The sequence below is a fragment of the Protopterus annectens genome, chromosome 13.part0 (assembly GCF_019279795.1).
Source record: "Protopterus annectens isolate FY-2018-M chromosome 13.part0, PAN1.0, whole genome shotgun sequence".
Taxonomy (NCBI): domain Eukaryota; kingdom Metazoa; phylum Chordata; order Ceratodontiformes; family Protopteridae; genus Protopterus; species Protopterus annectens.
In genome coordinates, this window is record NC_056747.1 from 912,164,980 (window position 1) to 912,174,951 (window position 9,972).

Genomic DNA, 9,972 nt, shown 5'->3' on the forward strand with positions numbered 1-9,972 from the left:
AGCATCTCCCTTTCATGTTTACTCTGCCTCTCATTCTCCTCAGCTTCCAGATGTTGTAGTTTCTCTTCTGCTTTTATTTCCAAATGCTTAAGTCTCCAGATGGATTTTAAGTCCTCTGTGCAAAGGTTGAACTGTCCATTTCCTGAGAGTGGTACATCTCCAAGGCCAGCCTGGTTGTCCTCCTGATTGCTTGTCTGCAATGCAGCTGTGCCAAAAGCTACAATCATTTCTGCCTTAGTCAAGTTGGCTTGCACCAGACCTTTAGCCTGGCACATCTCAGAAAACTGGCTCCTTGTCAGCTTGCCATAGTCCTCTGCTGACATACTTGCCTGTTCTCCCTGACTAACTAAGCTAACAAAAAAAATAAAACAATTGTGATATGAAACTCTGACTATTCACTGTGTGGCTGACTGAGAGTACAAACACCTTCCTTAGTGACCACTGTTTACAGGCTGCAGGACTTCGGTATCCACACCACTAAATCCTAATCTGTAGAACACCACTACAAGTCAGTTAATATGTGATGTGGATATCCCACCATTGCCAACCAATTAATATGTGACACCCCTGCACTGGCCCAGTAATCAAGGAGCCTCAGTCCTCACCACTGGCAACAGTGGGGAATGTATACACTGGGAGGATGACAAGTACACACACAATAAAGTGCAATTTCCATTAAGAGCACAAAGAGATGAGTCAGTCTGGGGATGGTTTCTCCCTCTTTCTCCAGAGCCCAATAAGACTCCTCACTGGTACAGCTCTAGGGTTGAGATTTCAGCTGAGTGGCCAAACCAAGATCTCCAGTACTCCCTACCAAAGTAGCTGGCACACACACTCTGTGAGATTTGATTCATATACAAACACACACACACACACACACACACACACACACACACAGACTTGGAGAAAGGTGGCACAGATTTATTAGCTATGCCCCCTTCTGCCCAGACTATAAGGTAGCTCTGACTCCCACCAGCCAACTTTTATCAGCTACTTTAAGGCTCTTTATAAAGGGTGTCCAATCTTACTGTGTAATGTTACTAGTAATCTAAATGGTAGTCTGACTAACAGCGAGACTGTTTAGGAGTGGTGTGTACAGTGTCACCAAATAGATATGCAAGCACTTTAAGAGCTTAAATACCTCTAAACAGACAAGCCAAAATTAAAAGGTTATATTTGATAATAAATAATACAAGAACAAGACAATAGTAAGCAATCAGTTACATCAGAGTTCAAAATCACAGGAAATATTTAAAACAACATTGCAAGACGATCACAAATAAATAAAGAAAACATCTAAGCTACACTTTACTATATTCCTGCCTGAATCTAAAAGAGTTACTATGCCCTAAATACTTACAACAATGCAAGTGCAGATGTGGTGATGAGTGGATGTTGTCAGGTCAAAGACAAATACAAAATGCACAGTCTGTCTCTGAAAGACTTCTTAAATTAATATCAAATATTACTGCTGAGTAAGCTTGGATGACATCACTTTTTGTTTCCTGACTTCAGTTCCCAAGCTAAACCCCCTTTGTCAGAAACTAACAGATTTTTATCATCTCCCTGTGAAAAATATTAAAAATAACAAAACAGGCAACCTTGTATCCGGAAAGCAAGCTTATAACGAAAAATAAGCCAGGAACCAAAACTTCTCCTTTAACGCATAAATTTAATATCACATAAAACAAGCGTTTTCGCCATGACTCCTGTCACAGCTTCATCAGAAAAAAACAATTAAGACAGCTAAAGAACGCCTATTTAAATAATAAAAACAGGAAGTGAACAAATAATTACATTTCCTGCAAAAGCTCATTACACAGGTTTAATATAAAAACCTAACAAATCATCACATTACTTCATAACATAGTAATAAAAAATGTGTGTATACCTGAACAACACACTAAAAAATGAATATATAAATGTAAAGAGCTTAATTTACAAGTATACATGACTAATATATTTATAATAAACATATTTTCATCAATTTTATTCTGTGTTAAAAAATACATAAATTTCTATGCACCCTTTGAGTGTGTTAACACACAAAAGGAATTGTAAAATCACCTAAGGTAGCTCTTTAATTTTAATACAGTTGATATATTGCAGTTTTCATTGAGGCCAGGTGGTCTGAATGCGTCCAAATTTAACTGCCATACCAGTTCTACATTTTCAAGAATTAGGGAAAATGGGCCTCCTCGGATCGTTGGAACAACCTGGTCAATACCCATAAAGCTAAAATTATGGCCTGGGTTGGTGTTCACATGTTTAGCTAAGGCATTTTCCAACAAAGATTTTTTTATTGCATATGAATGTTGGTATACCCTCTCTTTAAGTTTACGGTTAGTCTTCCCTATGTAAAAAGATGGACAACAATTGCATAGGGCAATGTAAACAACTCATTTTGATTCACAAGTGATCTTGTGGTGGATTAGGAACTTTTTCTTCCTTACTATAAATGAGTTGCCTGTTCTCATGAATTTACACATGTTACAGAAACCACATTTAAAAGATCCCCTAAGTCTAGTGAAATCATGAGAACTTGCTGTGTGTTGTAATAACTCTTTTAAGTTGCTACCTCTTCTATAAATAACAAAAGGACGAACTCCTAGCTTATCAATTAAAGCTGGGGAATTAATTACTAGGGGCCAATTTTTTAAAATAATAGCCCAAATGCTCGATGAATTTAAACTGTATTGGGTAATGAAACTCAAAGAAAAGTTTCTTCCCTGTTGTGTACTAGAAGTAAGATTTTCTTGACCAGTAATTCCATTGTCAATAGCTGGAGGGACAGGGTTGTATTTGTCAAGCAAGGGTTTATAAACACCTTTAACCCGTTTAGAATCTACTTCATGGATAAGCTCATTAACTAATGATAAAGGGTAACCACGGTTTGTGAATAAATCCTTTAGAAACTGACATTCAAGTCTGAAATCTTCTAGTGTGCTGCACATCCTTCCTGCACGGACTAGCTGTCCCTTAACAATGGACTTTTTTTGTTTAGGTGGATGGGAACTAGTATAGTGCAGGAAGGAATTGCAGTAAGTTGGCTTTCTAAAGATCGTAGAATAATAAACACTTCCACTAAAGTCCTTAGCCAATCTCACATCTAGATAATCGATTTCAGTTGATGAAAATTTATGTGTGAATTTCAAAAACTCTGTAGTAACATTTAATGAATCTACAAAAGTTTTTGCATCATCTTCACTGCCCCTAAAAAGGATAAATATGTCGTCCAAAAATCTTGTGTAGTACGTAACATACTCCATAAGGTTCTCTTTGGACATTAAAAAGTGCTTTTCCCAAAAGGCTACAAATAAGTTAGCCACACTCGCCCCACAGGGCGAGCCCATGGCTATTCCGCACTTTTGTAAATAGAACTGCTGGTCAAATATGAAAAAATTGGAAGATAACACTATACCTAAAAGTTCAGTGACTATATCTATCTCAACCTGAGGCGCATTTAGATCATTAAGCAGCAGTTGAATCCATTCAACTGCCTCATTGTGCGGAATAGATGTATATAAGTCGATAACATCTATTGTCAAAAAATTAAAGTGAGAATTAAATTTTATGCTGTTAATATCATACAAAAAAGACCATGAGTCTTTACAAATTGTCGGAATTTGCCTCACATATTTTGATAAGATGTTATCGATTAGCTTTGAACAGGGGTAGGTCATAGACGACCTACCATCAATGAGTGCCCTCATAGGGGGGTTAGTTTTATCTTTGTGTATCTTCGGTATTCCGAACATTACGGGTAACTTAGGTGGTATAATATCAATATAATTATACGTATCCAAGTCTATTTTACCGGAAAGAAAAAGGTCCCGGAAGTAGCCTCGGATACGACCATGTGAAACATGAATCTCATTGAGGGAAGATATTTCATAAGCAGGTGAATCAAGCACTTGAGACATTCTCTCTTTATATTGATAATCATCGAAGACAACAAGCCCACCCCCTTTGTCTGGTTTTAAAAACCTAACAGACAGGGAACTCAGGTTGTTAAGCCATTGGCGTTGCTCTACAGATATATTTATGCCTTCAGAGTTTATATTTGTCTTAAGGGCAGTGAAAAGGTGTCTAATGTCTACCTCACACATTTGTTCGAAAAGTGACAAGTTTGGCTGGATAGGTGGGTTAAAAACACTAGATAACCTAAGTTTGTTTTCATCAGACATTGCTTCATTGTTAAAGATCATTCTTAAATTTAACTTACGAATGAAGCATTTTAAGTCAATGAGGACTCTTGCTATACTCCCATAAGTACTAGGAACAAAAGTATAACCAAGAGCCAGGAGTTCCACAAGGTCAGAATCTAGTTCCAAAGATGAAAAATTATAAATCGTGAAATCCTTCTTATGGTTAGTATAAACCACAGGGAGAGGTGGTTGATTACCAAGTTCGGAAGAAACATCTAAAGCTGTTATTGTTTCCTCCGATTCGTATTCACCACTCTTCTCCACTGTTGTTGTCCTAAAAAACCTTTTTCCTTAGGAACATTACCTGTGCCTTGGTTAATCTGTCCTGCTTTGTTAGTTGATTTTTTATTTTTACCAGTGGTAAAACCCTTTATTCTATTGCTCCTTCTCACACCCTGACTTGAAGGGGTCCCCTGCTGTTCCACATCCCCTTCTTCATCGGGTACATAATCGTCCTCTATAATAGTAGAGGGCTCATTAGATCCTATAGTATTCAAAGCTACAGGACGAAGCTGTAAATTAGGGTACGCCTTATCAACCTGATAGGCTGCCCTGTCCCTCACTAGCTTCTTGTTCTTGTTAATTTTTAATTTAGACAACAGAGCATCTATGCTAGAAAAAATACGGTCATAATCGTATTTAAATTGCAGAAAAACCAAGTCAGTTTTTATTTCTTCATCTAAGATGTTAACTTCAGAGATAAGTGAAAGTATATTAGCATCATAGTGTTTCACAATTGTATTTAACAATTGAAATCCTTGTTCTTGAAATAAACATTTTAACTCAAGAAAATATGCCTGATCAACCAAAAGTCCGGAAGGTGTAAAACTGTTCCGTAAACCTTTTGGAATTAGTTTTTCTTGTAGGCATTGCCTAAAATATGCAGCTTCCAGCTGCAATTTTTTAAGTCTGAGTAGTTTAAAGTCAAGTACCTTAAGGCGTTCGTTGATTCTGTTGGTACCAGTCGAAGAACCAAAATCATTGCTATCATTAGACCGGTCTGCTTCAGAAGAAAGAAAGGTGAAAGGGTTTTCTTTATTAATCCAAACAGATAAGGACGAACCTTCTTCTTCCGAAGCTGTATTTTGCCCTCCTGTCATATTTGTAGCAATTGGTGGTTGTACGTTAATGTTAGTTACCGAAGCGTAACTCAAAGCAACTTCATTTTCAGCCGGTAGAGATGGTGGTGCTACAACAGTCCCCCTCGTCATTACCGGAAAGTTATTAGATGGAAGCGAAGCAGCAGCTGTTTGTTTTTGACCTCGGGGAGGCAAGCCTTGAGGTAGTTGAGCCGCCGGAAGAGAGAAAACACTCCCTTCTGAACCAGAAAATGCATGCCGTTCTGATGAAACACCCGAAGTACCACCAGGTGTGTTAAAAGAACGCTGTTCCATAAAATCCATACGAGCATGTAAAGCTTCAATCTTCTGAGTTATTGAAGCTAATAACGATGAAATGTCCACATTATTTGAACTTTTTTGTTGCTGTGTAGCTGTCCCAAATAGGTTAGGGCTTACCGGACTAACAGGAATGCCTGTATCCATAAAGACTGACAGACTAATAACGAGAACAAGCAAACTGTTAAAAATAACAAAACAGGCAACCTTGTATCCGGAAAGCAAGCTTATAACGAAAAATAAGCCAGGAACCAAAACTTCTCCTTTAACGCATAAATTTAATATCACATAAAACAAGCGTTTTCGCCGTGACTCCTGTCACAGCTTCATCAGAAAAAACAATTAGGACAGCTAAAAAATGCCTATTTAAGTAATAAAACAGGAAATGAACAAATAATTACATTTCCTGCAAGAGCTCATTAAACAGGTTTAATATGGAAACCTAACAAATCATCACCTTACTTCATAGCATAGTAATAAAAAATGTGTGTATACCTGAACAACACACTAAAAAATGAATATATAAATGTAAAGAGCTTAATTTACAAGTATACATGACTAATATATTTAAAATAAACATATTTTCATCAATTTTATTCTGTGTTAAAAAATACATAAATTTCTATGCACCCTTTGAGTGTGTTAACACACAAAAGGAATTGTAAAATCACCTAAGGTAGCTCTTTAATTTTAATACAGTTGATATATTGCAGTTTTGCAATATGAAATATCTTCCCTCAATGAGATTCATGTTTCACATGGTCGTATCCGAGGCTACTTCCGGGACCTTTTTCTTTCCGGTAAAATAGACTTGGATATGTATAATTATATTGATATTATACCACCTAAGTTACCTGTAATGTTCGGAATACCGAAGATACACATAGATAAAACTAACCCCCCTATGAGGGCACTCATTGATGGTAGGTCGTCTATGACCTACCCCTGTTCAAAGCTAATCGATAACATCTTATCAAAATATGTGAGGCAAATTCTGACAATTTGTAAAGACTCATGGTCTTTTTTGTATGATATTAATAGCATAAAATTTAATTCTCACTTTAATTTTTTGACAATAGATGTTATCGACTTATATACATCTATTCCGCACAATGAGGCAGTTGAATGGATTCAACTGCTGTTTTCATATTTGACCAGCAGTTCTATTTACAAAAGTCTTGGAATAGCCATGGAAGGGAGCCTGTAGGTGATGTGGCTTTGTATTTTGGGAAGCAAGCTTTTTTAATGTCCAGAGAGTACCTTAGAATTACCTTATGGGTAATTACGTTTACTTTTTTTTTACACATTTATCCTTATTTTAGGGCAGTGAAGATGATGCAAAACTTTTGTAGATTCATTAAATGTTACTACAGAGTTTTGAAATTCACATAAATTTTCATCAACTGAAATCGATTATCTAGATGTGAGATTGGCTAAGGACTTTAGTGGAAGTGTTTATTATTCTGCAATTCCTTCCTGCACTATACTAGTTCCCATCCACCTAAACAAAAAGTCCATTGTTAAGGGACAGCTAGTCCGTGCAGGGAAGGATGTGCAGCACACTAGAAATTTCAGATTTGAATGTCAGTTTCTAAAGGATTTATTCTTATCATTAGTTAATGAGCTTATCCATGAAGTAGATTCTAAACGGGTTAAAGGTGTTAGCTTTAATTGATAAGCTAGGAGTTAGTCCTTTTTTATTTATAGAAAGAGTAGCAACTTAAAAAGTTATTACAACACACAGCAAGTTCTCAGGCAACTCATTTATAGTAAGGAAGAAAAAGTTCCTAATCCACCACAAGATCACTTGTGAATCAAAATGAGTTGTTTACATTGCCCTATGCAATTGTTGTCCATCTTTTTACATAGGGAAGACTAACCGTAAACTTAAAGAGAGGGTATACCAACATTCATATGCAATAAAAAAATCTTTGTTGGAAAATGCCTTAGCTAAACATGTGAACACCAACCCAGGCCATAATTTTAGCTTTATGGGTATTGACCAGGTTGTTCCAACGATTCGAGGAGGCCCATTTTCCCTAATTCTTGAAAATGTAGAACTGGCATGGCAATTAAATTTGGACGCATTCAGACCACCTGGCCTCAATGAAAACTGCAATATATCAACTGTATTAAAATTAAAGAGCTACCTTAGGTGATTTTACAATTCCTTTTGTGTGTTAACACACTCAAAGGGTGCATAGAAATTTATGTATTTTTTAACACAGAATAAAATTGATGAAAATATGTTTATTTTAAATATATTAGTCATGTATACTTGTAAATTAAGCTCTTTACATTTATATATTCATTTTTTAGTGTGTTGTTCAGGTATACACACATTTTTTATTACTATGTTATGAAGTAATGTGATGATTTGTTAGGTTTTTATATTAAACCTGTGTAATGAGCTTTTGCAGGAAATGTAATTATTTGTTCACTTCCTGTTTTTATTATTTAAATAGGCGTTCTTTAGCTGTCTTAATTGTTTTTTTCTGATGAAGCTGTGACAGGAGTCACGGCGAAAACGCTTGTTTTATGTGATATTAAATTTATGCGTTAAAGGAGAAGTTTTGGTTCCTGGCTTATTTTTCGTTATAAGCTTGCTTTCCGGATACAAGGTTGCCTGTTTTGTTATTTTTAACAGTTTGCTTGTTCTCGTTATTTCCCTGTGAAAAATACATATGCTCAGATGTTTGCAGATCCTGGAAGTCATAAAACAATAAAACACTTCTACATCTTAAACCTAGTAATTACGTCTCTTTCAAGACGATACAAAAAACTTCTAGCTCTAGACATTGTGTCTGCTAATGCACTGAAACTGAGAGAGAACATTTCTTTTATTACATGGTTGTGAAACAATTTAATTTCAACTATTTTTTCTGAATTTTTTTCAAGTTAACGTGCTGTGTTCCAGTTTCCATTAAACATATACATCTAAACAGTCACAATAGTGCAGTTACATTCCTGTTCTATTCCAATAGGGCATGCTGTGGTTAGATTTTAGTTCAGTACTTTACACACACTTCTATATAAATCATATCAATATTCACAAATGACACAGAATTATTTCCAAAATTCCCGATAGCTGGGCTGGCAGTGTGACAGCCACAATCGGTAGTAAAGTTATCAATGCTCTCACAGGTTTTTAAATATTTCAGTTTTCTACCCAGTTTAGAAAAAAAATTTTTTTTTGTGAAAACGCCACTTTCACACTGATGGTCTATTAACTTTTCAATAGCACTTTTAAATTGTCTTAACTTGTTACACTCCCAAAATATATTTTTCCAGTCCCCTGCTAACATTTACATCAGTCTCCACTAATTTAATTTAATCATTTTATGCAACCTTTTTAATGTGTAAAAATATTTGTGCAAGTCCTTCCATGCAACAATGCTAAATTTTCATATTTTAACGGCTATTTTAAAGCCCTTACAGATTATTTCCCAATCTTCTATACTAATCTCATCCCCTAGCAGTTTTAACTATGGGATTAAATTCACTTCATCGCCCATTTACCACTTATTAAAGCCCTCTATATCAATTCTTCTGCTCTCTTGTTATTTGCATCTCCTATTTGAGCTTTGATCAGAATCTTAAGTAACCCCAGTTTCTTTATATTTCTGTTTTTCAATACTCTACTCACATTTCCTTAGAATATCGGGTCTATATTAGATGAACAAAAGTTCATCTTAGTGAACGCTATCATCAGCGAATATTGCTGAACTCAAAACAGCAATTGCGAGATCGCGGTACAGTGAAGATGGGAATATTTGCCCTTTCCTCACTGTAGTGCGATCTCAGAGTTGGAATATATATATTTAGGGGGGGGTGGGGGGCACAGCCCCCCACAATTGCAGTTTTGAGTATCTGGATATTTGCTCATGTGAGCGTTCGCTAAGATGAACTTTCGTTCATCTAATATAGACCCAGAATATCATATAATGTTCATCATATTGATCACTGCCACATTAGCCTCAGCTATATGGGATTGTATCCTGCCAAGGATACAAGAGATGGCCATCTTCCAAAGGTTCAGGGCACCTTCCACATTCTCAAACCATCAGGCAGCTCAAAATGAACTGATTAAAAGACAAGTTTGGGTACTAAGTCCTCCAGAGCTTTACTGCTGCTAAATAGTATGCTCCTCTAAGGCTTTTGAGGATGGATGGCAGCTTGGTACTGTTCCTTGTTTGGGCAGATATGTTCCCTATGGGGGAAAAAAACTTTCATTTTCTAAATATTATTTGTGCTTTATCACTTTCCTCTTCAGGAAAGTTGTTTTAAAACTAAGAGTTTTGTGGTCTAACAGTCACGAGACTGTATCATACTTTTAAAATGGGAATGTTCTTTTTTGTGTACGTTTA